The sequence below is a fragment of the Capra hircus genome, chromosome 7, assembly GCF_001704415.2.
Source record: "Capra hircus breed San Clemente chromosome 7, ASM170441v1, whole genome shotgun sequence".
NCBI lineage: Eukaryota > Metazoa > Chordata > Mammalia > Artiodactyla > Bovidae > Capra > Capra hircus.
Window position 1 is genome coordinate 98,870,308 of NC_030814.1, and position 18,574 is coordinate 98,888,881.

The 18,574-nt window shown below is 43.0% G+C and overlaps 1 pseudogene; it reads left to right on the forward strand.

Moving 5' to 3' along the window:
• On the forward strand, window positions 17,441–18,339 carry LOC102179659 (annotated as a pseudogene).

Below are 18,574 nucleotides of genomic sequence, written 5' to 3' on the forward strand. Positions count from 1 at the left end.
AGTGAAAGTGTTAGTCACTCAGTCATGTCTAACTCTTTGAGACCCCATGGACCATAGCCCACCAAGCTCCTCTGTCCTTGGAATTCTCCAGGCAGGAATACTGGAGTGGGTTGCCGTCCCTTCTCCAGAGGATCTTCCTGACCCAGGGATCGAAACTGGGTCTCCTATATTGCAGGCAGATTCTTTACTGTTTGAGCCACCATGGGAGTCTGAGAGTCATTAAAACTTAAAAAAAAAAACAAAACCAACCAATAAAATGCAGGAAGGGGAAATTGTGCCAACTGTTATAACTATTTAACATTGTTTCTATTAATTCAGAAGAAACACCATAAAAAATAAACAAGATATAATATTAGGAAATCAAAACAAAACTGGTCACTATCAGTTGCTGATATGATTGCCTACTTGAGACACCAAAGAAGGTCAATTTAAATAGAATTTGAACTAATCAGTGTCATCAGGTTTCTTGGATTTGCAAATAATCATTACAAAAGATAAGAGAAAAAGAGTGACTGTTCATAATAGCAGTGACATATAGGCACACCTGGCACAGAAAGGGGGTTTGATGCATGTTTGTTAAACCAAAGAGTGTATGCTGCTGCTGCTATTTAGTCGCTCAGTCATGTCCGACTCTTTGAGACCCCTTGGGCAGTAACCTGCCAGACTCCTCTGCCCATGGGATTTCCCAGGCAAGAATACTGGAGTGGGTTACCATTCCCTTCTCCAGGGGATCTTCCCAACCCAGGGATTGAATGCAGGTCTCCTGTGTCTCCTGCATTGGGATTCTTTACCACTGAGCTATGTGGGAAGCCCTAAAGAGTATACACAATCTAGTAGAAAGCAAGTGACCATGGGGGTGAGGTAGAGAAGCAGATATTTGCTGAAGCAGAGATTCTTCAATGAAAGCCTGCATCAGAATCACCTGGAGGGCTTGTTAAAATGGACTGTTGGGTCCCTTCCCATGAGTTCCTGACGTTATGATTGAGCAGGGTCTGAGAATCTGCATTTCTGTCATATTCCTGGGGATATTCTGCTCCTCCAGGAGCCCCACTTTCAGAGCTACTGTGAGTGAAAGTCACAACTCCATGGTCTATATAGTCATGGAATTCTCCAGGCCAGAATTCTGGAGTGGGTAGCCTTTCCCTTCTCCAGGGGATCTTTGTAACCCCAGGATCGAACCCAGGGATTGAACCCAGGTCTCCCGCATTTAGGTGGATTCTTTACCAGCTAAGCCGCAAGGGCTTCCCTGGTGGCTCAGAGGGTAAAGCGTTTGCCTGCAATGCAGGAGACCCGGGTTCGATCCCTGGGTCAGGAAGATCCCCTGGAGAAAGAAATGGCAACCCACTCCAGTACTCTTGCCTGGAAAATTCCATGGATAGAGGAGCCGGGTGGGCTACAGTCCATGGGGTTGCTGAGTTGGACAGGACTGAGAGACTTCACTTTACTTTAAGCCACAAGGGAAGCCCAAGAATACTGGAATAGGTAGCCTATCCCTTCTCCAGCGGATCTTCCTGACCCAAGGATCAAACCAGGGTCTTCTGCATTGCAGGCAGATTCTTTACCAACTGAGCTATCAGGGAAGCCTGAGAGCTACTGTAGTAGAGAAGAATAAAAAAGGTATTAGCAGGTGGATTGAAAACACTTATTACGTCTGAGAGAGTGGCAATTCTTGATACTGAGAAAGTCACTAGTTTCTAGAGGGGCTGAGGCAGATGGAAAACAATTGTAATGGAATCAAAAAAGACATAAATAGCCAGGAAAATAAATTCTAGAAATTTAACAGGAAACCATCTTGGGTTATTATCTATTTTGTTACCTCCTGGGAACCACCACTGTTTTGATTCTCCTTTTTATACGCAGCACTCACTCATATGGCATGATCCCCTTGGCTGGGATTGCTCAACAAAATGCTCGTGCAGCCTCTTCACTTGTCTCTTGGATGCTGAAGACAGATTCTCCCAGGGAGATGGAACCTGTCACAAAGCCATGAGTGTGGGAGTTACCCGTGTGGTCTCCTCCTGGTCAGGCATCACTGAACTAGGGTGAGGCTGCTAGGGAGGTATTTACAGTTTCTCCAGCCCCAGGGGGAAGAATTCTCACCACTCATCATTAAAGAAATTGTTCCTCTGGTGCTGTGCTCTTGAAGTTATTCAGCTCCCTCTGGGTGGAGAGGAAATGGCAGAACAGAATGGTGTGTGCTCCAGGAAGGCAGCTTTGGGGCTGGATGGATCTCTCTCCCATTACCACCCTCTTCCTTCCTGGAAAAGCTTTCATAATTTTTGATTTGGCTTCGAGGTAAAGAAGTTCCCCCTCAGGAATGTGTCTCTGATGTAAAGACTGATCTCCCTGTAGACACACCACTTAGGGTCACAAAGTAATACAGAAGAAAACAGACACATCTGTCTCAGTGAATTCCTCCTGACATTGGATATTTGTAATGTAGACAAGAGTCAGGTTTCAAGACAGGGTCATCAACTGTGTTAAATGATGCTATGGAGGTCAAGGAACAAAGGCGAATGATAGCCTGTAGATTTAGTGACATGGAAACAGTGGAAAGAGCAATTTTGGTAGAGTGCTGGGGAGGGGTCTGTTTGCAGAGCTTGGGAGTGATGTGGCAATGAGGAATTTGACCCTGTGAGTTTAAAACATTCTGCCAAGAATTTTGGTGGTAAAGGGAAAGAAAGAGACAATTGTTTCATATGGTGGGGTTTTTTTTTTCCATTTCAGACTTGAGAAAGTATTTAGATGGCAAAAGAAATGCTTCACTTGACTGTAGCAAATTAAATTGGTACTCTGTCATTTAATGAAAATGATATCTGATATATTTCTAAGTGAATGAATCATTTATTTTATAAATTATCTTAGTTTTAAGTAATCAGTTCAGTTCAGTTCAGTTCAGTCGCTCAGAGTTGTGTCCAACTCTTTGTAACACCATGAATCACAGCACACCAGGCACCAACTCTCAGAGTTCCCTAAGTAATCAGTCATCTTTAATCAGTTGATAATAAAACTAGAACAGTGAAATTAAAGATGTGGTGTTATCACAAGTTTCATGGGTTAAAGTAACCTCCCATCACCAAGAATACCATCATTGAATTATCAGTTTTCTACTGTGTATTGGGTTTTAAGATCTTTATTCTGTAAGATTTTAATGGAAAAACCTGAACGAATATATTGGCCAACCCAATATATATCACTTGACAAAGATATGTAAACTCAATGGTATAACCCAAGAGCCACTGGAACTATAAATACAAGATGTCAATATTCAGAATGGGAGAAAATAATAGCAAATGGAGCAACTGACAAAGAACTAATCTCAAAAATATACAAGCAACTCCTGCAGCTCAATTTCAAAAAATTAAATGACCCAATCAAAAAATGGGCCAAAGAACTAAATAGACATTTCTCCAAAGAAGACATACAGATGGCTAACAAACACGTGAAAAGATGCTCAACATCACTCATTAACAGAGAAATACAAATCAAAACCACATTGAGGTACCATTTCATGCCAGTCAGAATGGCTGAGATCCAAAAGTCTACAAGCAATAAATTCTGGAGAGGGTGTGGAGAAAAGGGAACCCTCTTACACTGTTGGTGGGAATGCAAACTAGGACAGCCACTATGGAGAACAGTGTGGAGATTCCTTAAAAAACTGGAAATAGAATTGCCTTATGTCCCAGCAATCCCACTTCTGGGCATACACACCAAGGAAACCAGAATTGAAAGAGACATATGTACACCAATGTTCATCTCAGCACTGTTTATAATAGCCAGGACATGGAAGCAACCTAGATGTCCATCAGCAGATGAATGGATAAGAAAGCTGTGGTACATATACACAATGGAGTATTACTCAGCCATTCAAAAGAATACATTTGAATCAGTTCTAATGAGGTCGATGAAACTGGAGCCTATCATACAGAGTGAAGTAAGCCAGAAAGAAAAACACCAATACAGTATATTAATGCATATATATGGAATTTAGAAAGACAGTAATGATAACCCTATATGCGAGACAGCAAAAGAGACACAGATGTATAGAACAGTCTTTTGGACTCTGTGGGAGAGGGAGAGGGTGGGATGATTTGAGAGAATGGCATTGAAATATGTATAATATCATATATGAAACGAATTGCCAGTCTGGGTTTGATGCATGTTACTGGATGCTTGGGGCTGGTGCACTGAGATGACCCAGAGGGATGGTATGGGGAGGGAGGAGGGAGAGGGGTTCAGGATGGGGAACACGTGTATACCTGTGGTGGATTCGTGTTGATGTATGGCAAAACCAATACAATATTGTAAAGTAATTAACCTCAAATTAAAATAAATAAATTTATGTTAAAAAATATTATGTAGGGAATTTCTTCATTCCTTTCAATAAATAGTTTTAGACAGCAACAATTCCATTATGGCAAAAATATCTTTGCCATCACTGTATTTTTTTTGTTTTGTTTTAAAATTTATTTTGGTTTTGGTTCTGCTGGGTCTTCATTGCTTTGGTGAGCAGGCCACTCTCTAGTTTCAGTGGTGGTCAGGCTTCTCACTGACGTGGCTTCTCTTGTTGCAGAACATGGACTCCAGGGCACGTGGGCTTCAGTGGTTGTGGCATACAGGCTTTGTTGCCCCAAGGCATGTGGGATATTCCTGGACTGGAGATTGAACTAGTACCCCCCGCATTAGCAGGCAAATTCTTTTTTTTTTCTTAATTATTTTATTTTAATTTATTTTTTATTTTTTTAAGCAGGCAAATTCTTAAACACTGGACCACCAGGGAAGTCCCATACTTATTTTCTAAACTAGAAAAATAAATGTACTATAATTAAAATAATAGTTTCAGTGTAATTACCAACTACAGTGTACATGATATCACTGTAACTTGTACTTTATATAAAGACATTATAATGTTACATTATTGCATTAAAAAATCATTCATGGAGTGTGTAGCCCTTCACTACTAGTGAGTGAAATAACCAGCCAGAAAACACCTGTCAGGTGGTGGTTCAGTTCAGTTCAGTCGCTCAGTCGTGTCCGACTCTTTGCGACCCCATGAATCGCAGCACCCCAGGCCTGTCTGTCCATCACCAACTCCCGGAGTTCACTCAGACTCACGTCCATCGAGTCCGTGATGCCATCCAGCCATCTCATCCTCTGTCGTCCCCTTCTCCTCCTGCCCCCAATCCCTCCCAGCATCAGAGTCTTTTCCAATGAGTGAACTCTTTGCATGAGGTGGTCAAAGTACTGGAGTTTCAGCTTTAGCATCAGTCCTTGCAAAGAAATCCCAGGGTTGGTCTCCTTCAGAATGGACTGGTTGGATCTCCTTGTAGTCCAAGGGACTCTCAAGAGTCTTCTCCAACACCACAGTTCAAAGGTATCAATTCTTTGGCACTCAGCTTTCTTTACAGTCCAACTCTCACATCCATACATGACCACAGAAAAAACCATAGTCTTGACTAGACGGACCTTAGTCGGCAAAGTAATGTCTCTGCTTTGGAATATACTATCTAGGTTGATCATAACTTTTCTTCCAAGGAGTAAGCGTCTTTTAATTTCATGGCTGCAGTCACCATCTGTAGTGATATTGGAGGCCAAAAAAATGAAGTCTGACACTGCTTCTACTGTTTCTCCATCTATTTGCCATGAAGTGATGGGACTGGATGCTATGATCTTCGTTTTCTGAATGTTGAGCTTTAAGCCAACTTTTTCACTCTCCTCTTTCACTTTCATCAAGAGGCTCTTTTGTTCCTCTTCACTTTCTGCCATAAGGGTAGTGTCATCTGCATATCTGAGGTGATTGATATTTCTCCCGGCAATCTTGATTCCAGCTTGTGTTTCTTCCAGTCCAGCGTTTCTCATGATGTACTCTGCATAGAAGTTAAATAAGCAGGGTGCCAATATACAGCCTTGACGTACCCCTTTTCCTATTTGGAACCAGTCTGTTGTTCCATGTCCAGTTCTAACTGTTGCTTCCTGACCTGCATACAGATTTCTCAAGAGGCAGGTCAGGTGGTCTGGTATTCCCATCTCACTCAGAATTTTCCACAGTTTATTGTGACCCACACAGTCAAAGGCTTTGGCATAGTCAAAGCAGAAATAGAGGTTTTTCTGGAACTCTCTTGCTTTTTCCATGATCCAGCTGGTTCCTCTGCCTTCTAAAACCAGCTTGAACATCAGGGAGTTCACGGTTCATGTATTGCTGAAGCCTGGCTTGGAGAATTTTGAGCATTACTTTACTAGCATGTGAGATGAGTGCAATTGTGCAGTAGTTTGAGCATTCTTTTGCATTGCCTTTCTTTGGGATTGGAATGAAAACTGACCTTTTCCAGTCCTGTGGCCACTGAGGAGTTTTCCAAATTTGCTGGCATATTGAGTGCAGCACTTTCACAGCATCATCTTCCAGGACTGCAAACAGCTCAACTGGAATTCCATCACCTCCACTAGCTTTGTTCATAGTGATGCTTTCTAAGGCCCACTTGACTTCACATTCCAAGATGTCTGGCTCTAGATTAGTGATCACATCATCATGATTATTTGGGTCATGAAGATCTTTTTTGTACAGTTCTTCCGTGTATTCTTGCTACCTCTTCTTCATATCTTCTGCTTCTGTTAGGTCCATACCATTTCTGTCCTTTATCGAGCCCATGTTTGCATGAAATGTTCCCTTGGTATCTCTAATTTTCTTGAAGAGATCTCTAGTCTTTCCCATTCTGTTGTTTCCCTCTATTTCTTTGCATTGATCGCTGAAGAAGGCTTTCTTATCTCTTCTTGCTATTCTTTGGAACTCTGCATTCAGATGCTTATATGTTTCCTTTTCTCCTTTGCTTTTCACCTCTCTTCTTTTCACAGCTATTTTGCTTTTTTGCGTTTCTTTTCCATGGGGATGGTCTTGATCTCTGTCTTCTGTACAATGTCATGAACCTCATTCCATAGTTCATCAGGCACTCTATCAGATCTAGTCCCTTAAATCTACTTTTCACTTCCACTGTATAATCATAAGGGATTTGATTTAGGTCATACCTGAATGGTCTAGTGGTTTTCCCTACTTTCTTCAATTTAAGTCTGAATTTGGCAATAAGGAGTTCCTGATTTGAGCCACAGTCAGCTCCTGGTCTTGTTTTTGTTGACTGTATAGAGCTTCTCCATCTTTGGCTACAAAGAATATAATCAATCTGATTTCGTTGTTAACCATCTGGTGATGTCCATGTGTAGAGTCTTCTCTTGTGTTGTTGGAAGAGGGTGTTTGCTATGACCAGTGCATTTTCTTGACAAAACTCTATGAGTCTTTGCCCTGCTTCATTCCTCATTCCAAGGCCAAATTTGCCTGTTACTCCAGGTGTTTCTTGACTTCCTACTTTTGCATTCCATTCCCCTATAATGAAAAGGACATCTTTTTGGGGTGTTAGTTCTAAGGTGCTCCCAAGAAATGTGACAAGTAATACTTTTAATCAGACACGTTGGTAATTTTGAATAACCTAAAAGGGTTATTGTTTCCAAAGGCCAGGACTTCCTTTCTTCTAGATAATGTTGTATCCCTAAGGACAAAATCACTTCAAATGGAACATTATGAACAATGGAATGTATTTTAACCTATGGCTGGAATTTTCTCCTGGCTTATTTCTTCATGCTGCTGCTGCTGCTGCTAAGTCACTTTAGTCGTGTCTGACTCTGCAACCCCACAGACCTCAGCCTACCAGGCTCCCCTGTGCCTGGGATTCTCCAGGCAAGAACACTGGAGTGGGTTGCCATTTCCTTCTCCAATGCATGAAAGTGAAAAGTGAAAGTGAAGACATTCAGTCGTGTCCGATTCTCAGAGACTCCATGGACTGCAGCCTACCAGGTGCCTCCGTCCATGGGATTTTCTAGGCGAGAGTACTGGAGTGGGTTGCCATTGCCTTCTCCTGGGGATCTTCCCAACCCAGGGATAGAACCCACATCTCCTACTTGGCAGGGGATTCTTTATCATTGAGTCACCTGGGAAGCCCATATATTCACTGTCATTTTTAGTAAAACTGCTCAAGTTTTAGTACTTGTGGAACTTTGGAATATCCACTGATGGGAGGTGCAAGCCAGGTTGCTGAGCATCAGATCCCCAGTCTGTATCATACCAGGTGTGTGACATTAGAGAATTCATCTGACCTCCCTGTACCTCAATTAAAATGGAGGATAAAGTGGTTGCCTAGAGCTGTGGTAAGGATTAAATGAGGTACTATCAGGAAAGTGAATTAGAGTGCCTGATACTATTCAATAGCCTGATATATTCAATAGCCATCGTTGTTGTCAGACAAGAAGCAAGTTGTCCATTATTTAGAGACCAGAAGTGCTGAAATGCCAAGGGTACTGTGGTAGGGGGTTGGAACAGGGGAAAAAAGCATCTTAGAGCATCCCTGAGGGGAGACAGCCAAGAGGAAGCCTCAGGAGCTGTTTCCTGGCCACATAGAAGTGGCCCTGGAAGTGCAGTCTCCAAGCTTCCCTTTTCCTTCCATCTCTCCACTCACCTGAGGGTGGTGAGGGAGGCAGAAGCACTCAGTGAGAAAGTGCTTCTCCTTTTAGGATCTATGGTCACCACTCTGCTCAGACCTGCCAAATACTCTGTATTAAGGCAGAACCTGAGAAGCAGGACTTTGAGGCATTCAACATGCTGGTGGTGATCTGGGATTTACACTGAGGAGCACAAGAAAGCAAAGTGCCAAACTAAGAAGGTATGATATTCAACTAGTTAACAATGCAGCATAGACACAGGCTTGCCCAAGTTCTGAAGGCTGCAGGTAATAATCCTCTAGTTTCTGGATCATTGGGAATACATGGGGTACATCAGGCAGCTGCTATCTGCCAGAGATATGGAAGTGTTATGGTGCATAGGGACACTGTGCTTTTCCACACCAGATGAATGTCACTCGGGTTTGTTTGTTTCTAATCCCTTATGGCAGGAAATGCCTAGTTAGAAAGAATAATCTAGAAATAAACTCACCAAAATGTTAACACTATTTACCAAATAAAGTGAGAGGAAAAGATGAGGTGATCACTTGACTTTTTTTTTTTATGTGACTTGCAGGATCTTAGTTTCCCAAGCAGGGACTGGACTAGAGGCATGGCAGTTAACGGGCTTCCCAGGTGGCACTAGTGTTAAAGAACCCACCTCCCAATGCAGAAGACATAACAGATGCATGTTCAATCCCTGGGTCGAGAAGATCCCCTGGAGAAGGAAATGGCAACCCACTCCAGTATTCTTGCCTGGAGAATCCCATAAATGAACAGAGGAGCCTGCTGGGACCTAGCTGCAAAGAGTTGGACACGACTGAAGTGAATTAGTGCACAAGCATGCATGGCAGTTAAAGCACCAAGTCCAAGTCACTGGATTGCCAGAGAATTCCCTTGACTTTTACTTTAAAGTTTCTGTATTATTTGAAAAAAAAAAAAAAAAGATTTTACCACATAGCACGTAAGTTCAGTTCAGTCGCTCAGTCATGTCCGACTCTTTGCGACCCCATGAATCACAGCATGCCAGGCCTCCCTGTCCGTTACTAACTCCCGGAGTTCACTCAGACTCACGTCCATCGAGTCAGTGATGCCATCCAGTCATCTCATCCTCGGTCATCCCCTTCTCCTCCTGCCCCCAATCCCTCCCAGCATCAGTGTCTTCTCCAATGAGTCAACTCTTCGCATGAGGTGGCCAAAGTACTGAAGTTTCAGCTTTAGCATCATTCCCTCCAAAGAAATCCCAGACCTGATCTCCTTCAGAATGGACTGGTTGGATCTCCTTGCAGTCCAAGGGACTCTCAAGAGTCTTCTCCGACACCACAGTTCAAAAGCATCAATTCTTCAGTGCTCAGCTTTCTTCACAGTCCAACTCTCACATCCATACATGACCACTAGAAAAACCATAGCCTTGACTAGACGGACCTTTGTTGGCAAAGTGATGTCTCTGCTTTTCAATATTTAGCATTATATTGGTCAGTGACAGCAAACTAATAAAAAGAGGTGAAGAGAAAACAATAAAAGCATTTCACTATTTGAAATCATTTTGGATTTGAACAGTTCACCACCTAGAGCACATAAAAATTTGAAAGTTTGTTGAAACACATTTTTCGAACAGAGGAGGGTTTGGCTGAATAGAAATATTCTAAGCTTGGACCATTTTTTAAAAGAGGGAAAAGCATGAAGCAGTTATAAATCTGTAAATGGCTTCACTATGGTGATATGAAGTAAATGATTAAATACATGAGAAAGTAATGACTGTTAAAAACTTGTCTTAGTCCATGGAGAATAGAGTATTTTGAACTACCTTTATATCCTTTCTTCATATCTTTATTAGGCCCAATGGACTATACAGTCCATGGAATTCTTGAGGCCAGAATACTGAAGTGGGTAGCCTTTCTCTTCTTTAGGGGACATTCCCAACCCAGAGACCAAACCCAGATCTCCCCCATTGCAGGCAGATTCTTTACCAGCTGAGCCACAAGGGAAGCCCAAGAATACTGGAGTGGGTAACCTATCCCTTCTCCAGTGGATCTTCCTGACCCAGGAATTGAACCGGGGTCTCCTGCAATGCAGGCAGATTCTTTACCAATTGGGCTATGAGAGAAGCCCTAATTAGGCAAAACAGTGATTTGTCTTTTTTCCTATTCCTAGCCACTTTTTTTTTCTTTTTATTTTAATTGGAGGCTAATTACTTTACAATATTGTGGTGGTTTCTGCCATACATTCACATGAATCAGCCATGGGTGTACATGTGTTCCCTGTCCTGAACCCCCCTCCCACCTCCCTCCCCATCCCATCCCTCTGGGTCATCCCAGGCACCAGCCCTGAGCACCCTGCCTCATGCATCGAACCTGGACTGGCGATCTATTTCACATATGTTAGTATACATGTTTCAATGCTATTCTGTCAAATCATCCCACCCTCACCTTCTCCCACAGAGGCCAACAGTCTGTTCTTTACATCTGTGTCTCTTTTGCTGTCTCGCATATAGGGTAGTGCCAAAGAATGCTCAAACTACCGCACAATTGCGCTCATCTCACATGCTAGTAAAGTAAGTAATGCCTAAAATTCTCCCAGCCATGCTTCAGCAATACATGAACTGTGAACTTCCTGATGTTCAAGCTGGTTTTAGAAAAGGCAGAGGAACCAGAGATCAAATTGTCAACATCCGCTGGGTCATCGAAAAGGCAAGAGAGTTCCAGAAAAACATCTATTTCTGCTTTATTGACTATGCCAAAGCCTTTGACTGTGTGGATCACAATCAACTGTGGAAAATTCTGAAAGAGATGGGAATACCAGACCACCTGACCTGCCTCTTGAGAAATCTGTATGCAGGTCAGGAAGCAACAGTTAGAACTGGGCATGGAACAACAGACTGGTTCCAAATAGGAAAAGGAGTATGTCAAGGCTGTATATTGTCACCCTGCTTATTTAACTTCTATGCAGAGTACATCATGAGAAACTCTGGGCTGGAAGAAACACAAGCTGAAATCAAGATTGCCGGGAGAAATATCAATCACCTCAGATATGCAGATGACACCACCCTTATGGCAGAAAGTGAAGAGGAACTAAAGAGCCTCTTGATGAAAGTGAAAGAAGAGAGTGAAAAAGTCGGCTTAAACCTCAACATTCAGAAAATGAAGATCATGCATCCTCTCCCATCACTTCATGGGAAATAGATGGTGAAACAGTGGAAACAGTGACTGATTTCATTTTTCTGGGCTCCAAAATCACTGCAGATGGTGATTACAGCCATGATTAAAAGACCCTTACTCCTTGGGAGAAAAGTTATGACCAACCTAGATAGCATATTAAAAAGCAGAGACATTACTTTGCCAACAAAAGTCCATCTAGTCAAGGCTATGGTTTTTCCTGTGGTCATGTATGGATGTGAGAGTTGGACTGTGAAGAAAGCTGAGCACTGAAGAATTGATGCTTTTGAACTGTGGTGTTGGAGAAGACTCTTGAGAGTCCCTTGGACTGCAAGGAGATCCAACCAGTCCATTCTAAAGGAGATCAGTCCTGGGTGTTCATTGGAAGGACTGATGTTGAAGCTGAAACTCCAATACTTTGGCCTCCTGATGAGAAGAACTGACTCATTGGAAAAGACCCTGATGTTGGGAAAGATTGAGGGCAGGAGGAGAAGGGGATGACAGAGGATGAGATGGTTGGATGGCATCACTGACTCGATGGACATGGGTTTGGGTGAACTCTGGGAGTTGGTGATGGACAGGGAGGCCTGATGTGCTGTGGTTCATGGGGTCCCAAGGAGTTGGACATGACTGAGCGACTGAACTGATATAGGGTCATCGTTACCATCTTTCTAAATCCCATATATATACATTAGTATACTGTATTGGTGTTTTTCTTTCTGACTTACTTCGCTCTGTATAATAGGCTCCAGTTTCATCCACCTCATTAGAACTGATTCAAATGTATTCTTTTTAATAGCTGAATAATACTCCATTGTGTATATGTACCACAGCTTTCTTATCAATTCCTCTGCTGATGGACATCTAGGTTGCTTCCATGTCCTGCCTATTGTAAACAGTGCTGCGATGAACATTGGGATACTTGTGTCTCTTTCAGTTCTGGTTTCCTTTTTTTTAAAATTAAGAATCAAACTTTAATATTTCAAGGACACCCCAATTGAGTTACTGGGTGTGGGGGGGGGGGTTACAGAAGCTTCCATTCAAGCCACCACAGCGAGAATCAAGAATATTAAAGTTGAAGCAATCATCTCTTTGGATACATAAAAACTATATATTAAAGCGTGTCACAAAGTGCAAAAAGGGAGGCATTCATCAGAGCAAAAACAAGCAGCAGACTGACTGTCCTTACAAGAGGGAAGGGAAACTCATTTTGGAGTTCACAGTGCCAGGAAATAGAGCTGCTTCAGGCAAAAAAAAAAAAAGACTTTCATTGATTCTTATTACAGCTAGCAAAGGCAAGCTCAAAGAAAATCAAGGTTCAGATTTCTCATGACTGTAGTTGGATTTGCAACAAAGAGAGCCTTTGGTCACTTCTCATATGTAGGTTGAAAAAGAAGCAGTGAGATTTTAGCCAGTGATTCTGACCCCAGGCTGACACCTCAGTGCCCAAGCTCTGAGCTCCTCAGGGAGGACGGCCTGGAATTGCTCCTGCACCAGCATTTCCACAAGCTGCTCATTTATGTGAATATCAGGTCACAGCCACTGTCCAGCAAGCTCCTGGAGATGTCTCAGGACATCCCTGGGCCCAGCTGCATCTTCATAGTGGAACTCCCAGAACCTCTGCCTGGAGGCTGCAGGGTTGAGAGGACTCCTTCAGGGCATGGTCTCCAGGCCATCTTCAGAGTCCTCATCGAGGCTTTCTGGTGGAACCTAGACCTACAGCAGCACAATCAGGATGCCTCCTGGCTCCTCAGCCATCCTCTCATTTGGTGGTGAACTTATTTCATCATTCTGGACTTCTCCATCTCTTTGCATCTCTGGATACCCTTCAGTCTCCATCCTAGAACTCTGCAAAAGAATTTTTCAGACTTCTGCGCAGGTTCCCCTCTGAAGGCCGGGTGAACGGGGGAAGGAGAGGAGCGAGACGCCAAGCCCCGCCACCAGCTCCAGGATAAAGGTCAATTCTGGTTTCCTTGATGTGTATGCCCAGCAGTGGGATTGCTGGGTCGTATGGCAGTTCCATTTCCAGCTTTTTGAGGAATCTCCACACTGGTCTCCATAGTGGCTCTACTAGTTTGCATTCCCACCAACAATGTAAGAGGGTTCCTTTTTCTCTGCACACTCTCCAGCATTTACTGTTTGTAGACTTTTTGACAGCACCCATTCTGACCGGCATGAGATGGTACCTCATTGTGGTTTTGATTTGCATTTCTCTGATGATGAGTGACGTTGAGCATCTTTTCATGTGTTTGTTAGCCATCTGTATGTCTTCTTTGGAGAAATGTCTGTTTAGTTCTTTGGCCCATTTTTTTTTAATTGGGTCGCTTATTTTTCTGGAATTGAGCTGCTTGTATACTTTTGAGATTAATTCTTATTTATCTTTATACCAAAGGGTCTTGACAAAATCTTTTTTTTTTCTGATTTTTTTCTTTTTTAAAAAACTTTTAATTTTATATTGAGCTATTGGGCTTCCCAGGTGGCGCTAGTGGTAAAGAACCCACCTGCCAATGCAGAAGACAAAAGAGATGCAGGTTTGATCCCTGGGTCAGGAAGATCCCCTGAAGTAGGAAATGGCATCCCATGCCAGTACCCTTCCCTGGGAAATCCTATGGACAGAGGATACTGCTGGACTACATTCTAGAGGGTTGCAAAGAGTCAGACATGACTGAAGCAACTTAACACACATAGCCAATTAACAATGCTTGTAAAATTTCAGATGAACAGTGAAGGGACTCATTTAGTTCAGTTAAGTCGCTTAGTTGTATCTGACTGTTTGTGACCCCATGGACTGTAGCACACCAGCTTTCCCTGTCCATCACCAACTCCCAGAGCTTGCTCAAACTCATGTCCATCGGGTCAGTGATGCCATCGAATCATGTCATCCTCTGTCACCCCCTTCTCCTCCTGCCTTCAATCTTTCCCAACATCAGGGTCTTTTCCAATGAGTCAGTTCTTCACATCAAGTGGCCAAAGCATTGGAGCTTCAGCTATAGCATCAGCCCTTCCAATGAATATTCACGACTGATTTCCTTTAGGATTGACTGGTTTGATCTCCTTGCAGTCCAAGGGATTCTCGAGAGTCTTCTACAATACCACAGTTCAATTCTTCAGCGCTCAGCTTTCTTTATAGTCCAAATCTCACATCGATACACGACTACTGGAAAAACCATAGCTTTGACTAGATGGACCTTTGTTGGCAAAGTAATGTCTCTGCTTTTTAATATGCTGTCTAGGTTGGTCATAGCTTTTCTTCCAAGGAGCAAGCATCTTAGTTTCATGGCTGCCGTTACCATCTCCAGTGATTTTGGAGTCCCCCCAAAATAAACTCTATCACTGTTTCCCTATCTATTTGCCATGAACTGATGGGACTGGATGCCACAATCTTAGTTTTCTGAATGTTGAGTTTTACACCAATTTTTTCATTCTCCTCTTTTACTTTCATCCAGAGACTCTTTAGTCCTTCTTTGCTTTCTGCCATGAGGGTGGAGTCATTTGCCTATTTGATATTTCTCCCTGCAATCTCGATTCCAGCTTGTGCTTCATCCAGCTTGGCATTTTGCATGATATACTCTGCATATAAGTTAAATAAGCGGGGTGACAATACACAGCCTTGATGTACTCCTTTTCCAATTTGGAACCAGTCTGTTGTTCCATGTCCGGTTCTAACTGTTGCTTCTTGATCTGCATACAGATTTCTCAGGAGGCAGGTCAGGTGGTATGGTATTCCCATCTCTTTCAGAATTTTTCACAGTTTATTGTGATCCACACAGTCAAAGGCTTTAGCATAGTCAATGAAGAAGCAGCAGTGGATTTTCTAGAATTCCCTTGCTTTTTCTATAATCCAACGGATGTTGACAACTTGATATCTAGTTCCTCTGCCTTTTCTAAATCCAGCTTGAACATCTGGAAGTTCATGTTGAAGCCTGGCTTGGAGAATTTTGAGCATTACTTTGGTAGTATGTGAGATGAGTACAGTTCTGTAGTAGTTTGAACATTATTTGGCATTGCCTTTCTTTGGAAAGGGCCTCAGCCATACATATACATGTATCCATTCTCCCCCAAATGCCCTCCCCTCTAGGCTGCCACATAACCTTGAGCAGAGTTCCATGTGCTCTACAATAGGTACTTGCTGGTTATCCATTTTAAATATAGTTGTGCGTACATGTCCATCCCAAATTCCCTAACTATTCTTCCCCCTCAGCCTTCCACCCCGGCAACCACAAGTTCATTCTCTAGGTCTGTGAATCTCTTCCTGTTGACAAAGATCTCATTTTATTTCTGTTCATGAGGTGGAGAAACCTGAGGGAGGTTCAAAGCTTCTGGACCACTGTGAGAAGACGTGCCAAGAGCTTGTCCATTAATAACGTTAGTTGGGTTTGAAATGTTAGTTGGGTTTGAACTACATCAGCAGTATCTTCATTAATAGAAACCTCAAGTGGAAAAACAAAGGAGGTAATGTATCCTTTCTGATCTGTAATGATCAGATCAATTGTGTTTTTCTCTAGTCCTTTTGTTTTCCTCAAAGTAAGAGGGAGATCAGGGAAGAATACTGAATCTGGAGATGAGAGATGGGCTGCTAAATTAAAAACTATGTCGTTAGAAAGTGAAGTCAAGTGAAAGTGAAGTCCCTTAGTCGTGTCCGACTCTTTGCAACGCCATGGACTGTAGTCTACCAGGCTCCTCTGTCCGTGGGATTTTCCAGGGAAGAGTACTGGAGTGGGCTGCTAGAGAAGTACATAAATCATAATAGTAATATCTTTTATTGGACACCTACCACGTGCCAGTCTTTTTACATTCATTATGGCATTACATCATTATAAACCCTCTTAACTAAGAGCTCAGATGGATCATATAGCCCTTCCGTCACAGCTAAGAAGAGATAGATGTGCTCAGTCGCTCAGTTGTGTCCTGCTCCTTGAGAGCCCATGGACGTAGCCTACCAGGCTCCTCTGTCCATGGGATTCTCTAGGCAAGAATACTGGAGTGAGTTGCCTTTTCCTTCTCCAGGGGATCTTCCCAACCCAGGGATCAAACCTGGCTCTCCTGCATTGCAAGCAGATTTTTTACTGTATGAGCTACAGGGAAGTTCCAAAAACTCAAATCTATGTCTGTCTGCCTCATAAAACAGTCGTCTTAACTGCAGTGTCAGCCTTGTCTCCCTGGAGGAATATTTTGAAAATAACTACCAATGAGGATGCTACGTCAATAGGAAGAGGCTGCATTTCCTATAGAAAACATGTGAATGTTCTCTTCAATGCAAGTTTTATAAACACAGTTAAACCAACTTCCATAGAAAAGGGAAAATTATCAGAAAATCCATGCATATTTAAACAGAATGCAGGGCAAGAAGTTAACCAGAAGTGTTGAAAGGCTGGTCTCCAACCCAGAAAGCTTCAGAATCAATGTCATCATCTCTATCTCTTTCCTTTTTTCTCTCCTTCCCTTATTCTCTCATGCCAAGTGATCTGATGTCTCATTCTAAGTACTTGCCTTACTGCCTTCATCTCTGCAGGCTATATTTCCCAACTTTTAAAGTTTATCGAGCCATGATTTATTCAGGTTTCCATAGCGTGTCAGGAACTCTTCTTTAAACTCATTTATCCCTGTCAACAGTCCGATGGAATAAATACCATTAATAATCCCCTTTTATGCCGGTGCACTGAGACAACCCAGAGGGATAGGATGGGAAGGGAGGTGGGAGGGGGGTTCAGGATGGGGGACATATGTACACCCATGGCTGGTTTGTGTCAGTGTATGGCAAAACCCACCACAGTATTGTCAAGTAATTAACCTCCAAGTAATTACTTCACACTCCCATGTACTTCTTCCTCTCCTACCTGTCCTTTGTTGACATCTGTTTTCCCTACACCACTGTCCCGAGGATGCTAGTGAATATTCAGACACAGAGCAAAGACATCTCCTACACAGGCTGCTTCACTCAGGTGTATTTCTTTACGGTTTTTGCTGGAATGGACAATTTCCTCCTGACCGTGATGGCCTATGACTGGTTTGTGACCATCTGCCACCCCCTGCACTACACGGTCAGCATGAACCCCCACTTCTATGGTCTCCTGGTTCTCATGTGTTTGTCATTTTATTCGGCTCCCTGTTTCATATACTACTGATGATGGGGCTGACTTTCTGTATTGGAACTGAAAGTCCACATTTCTTCTGTGAACTGACTCAGACTCTCAAGGCAGCCTGCTCAGACACCCTCTCAATAACATCTCTTTGTATGTGGCCACTGCCCTGCTGTGTATGTTTCCTCTGACTGGGATACTCTTTTCTTACTCTTTTCTTACTCTGTCCATTAATAAAGATGGCCAAGGAAATGGCAACCCACTCCACTGTTCCTACTTGGAGAATCCCAGGGACGGGGGAGCCTGGTGGGCTGCTGTCTATGGGGCTGCACAGAGCCGGACACAACTGAAGTGACTTAGCAGCAGCAGCAGCAGCCACTGAAGGCAAGTACAAAGCACTTTCCATCTGCGGGTCTCACTGCTCTTTGGTCTCCTTGTGCTATGGGACAGGCCTGAGGGGTTACCTTACTTCTGCTGTGACCCAGTCTTCCCAGAGAAGCTCCATTGCCTCAGTGATGTACACTGTGATCACTCCCATGATGAACCCCTTCATCTATAGCCTGAGGAACAAGGATGTGAAGGGGGCCCTGGCAAGGTTCCTGAGTCTAGGCACCCCTTGTCTGTGATGAGTCACTCACCTCAGACCTAAGTGGACATTGTGAACCCCAAAGACAAATGTTGTAGATTTAAATCTCCTGGCTCCTTTTCTCCCTTAAAAGACATGCTCATTTCTTCTATTCCTAAAGCACCTGTGACTTCACTTTTTCGGGATTGTCTTTTAAGGTGTGTGTGTGTGTGTGTTTTTAATGTAGACCATTTTTTAAAGTCTTTATTGAATTTGTTACCACATTGCTTCTGCTT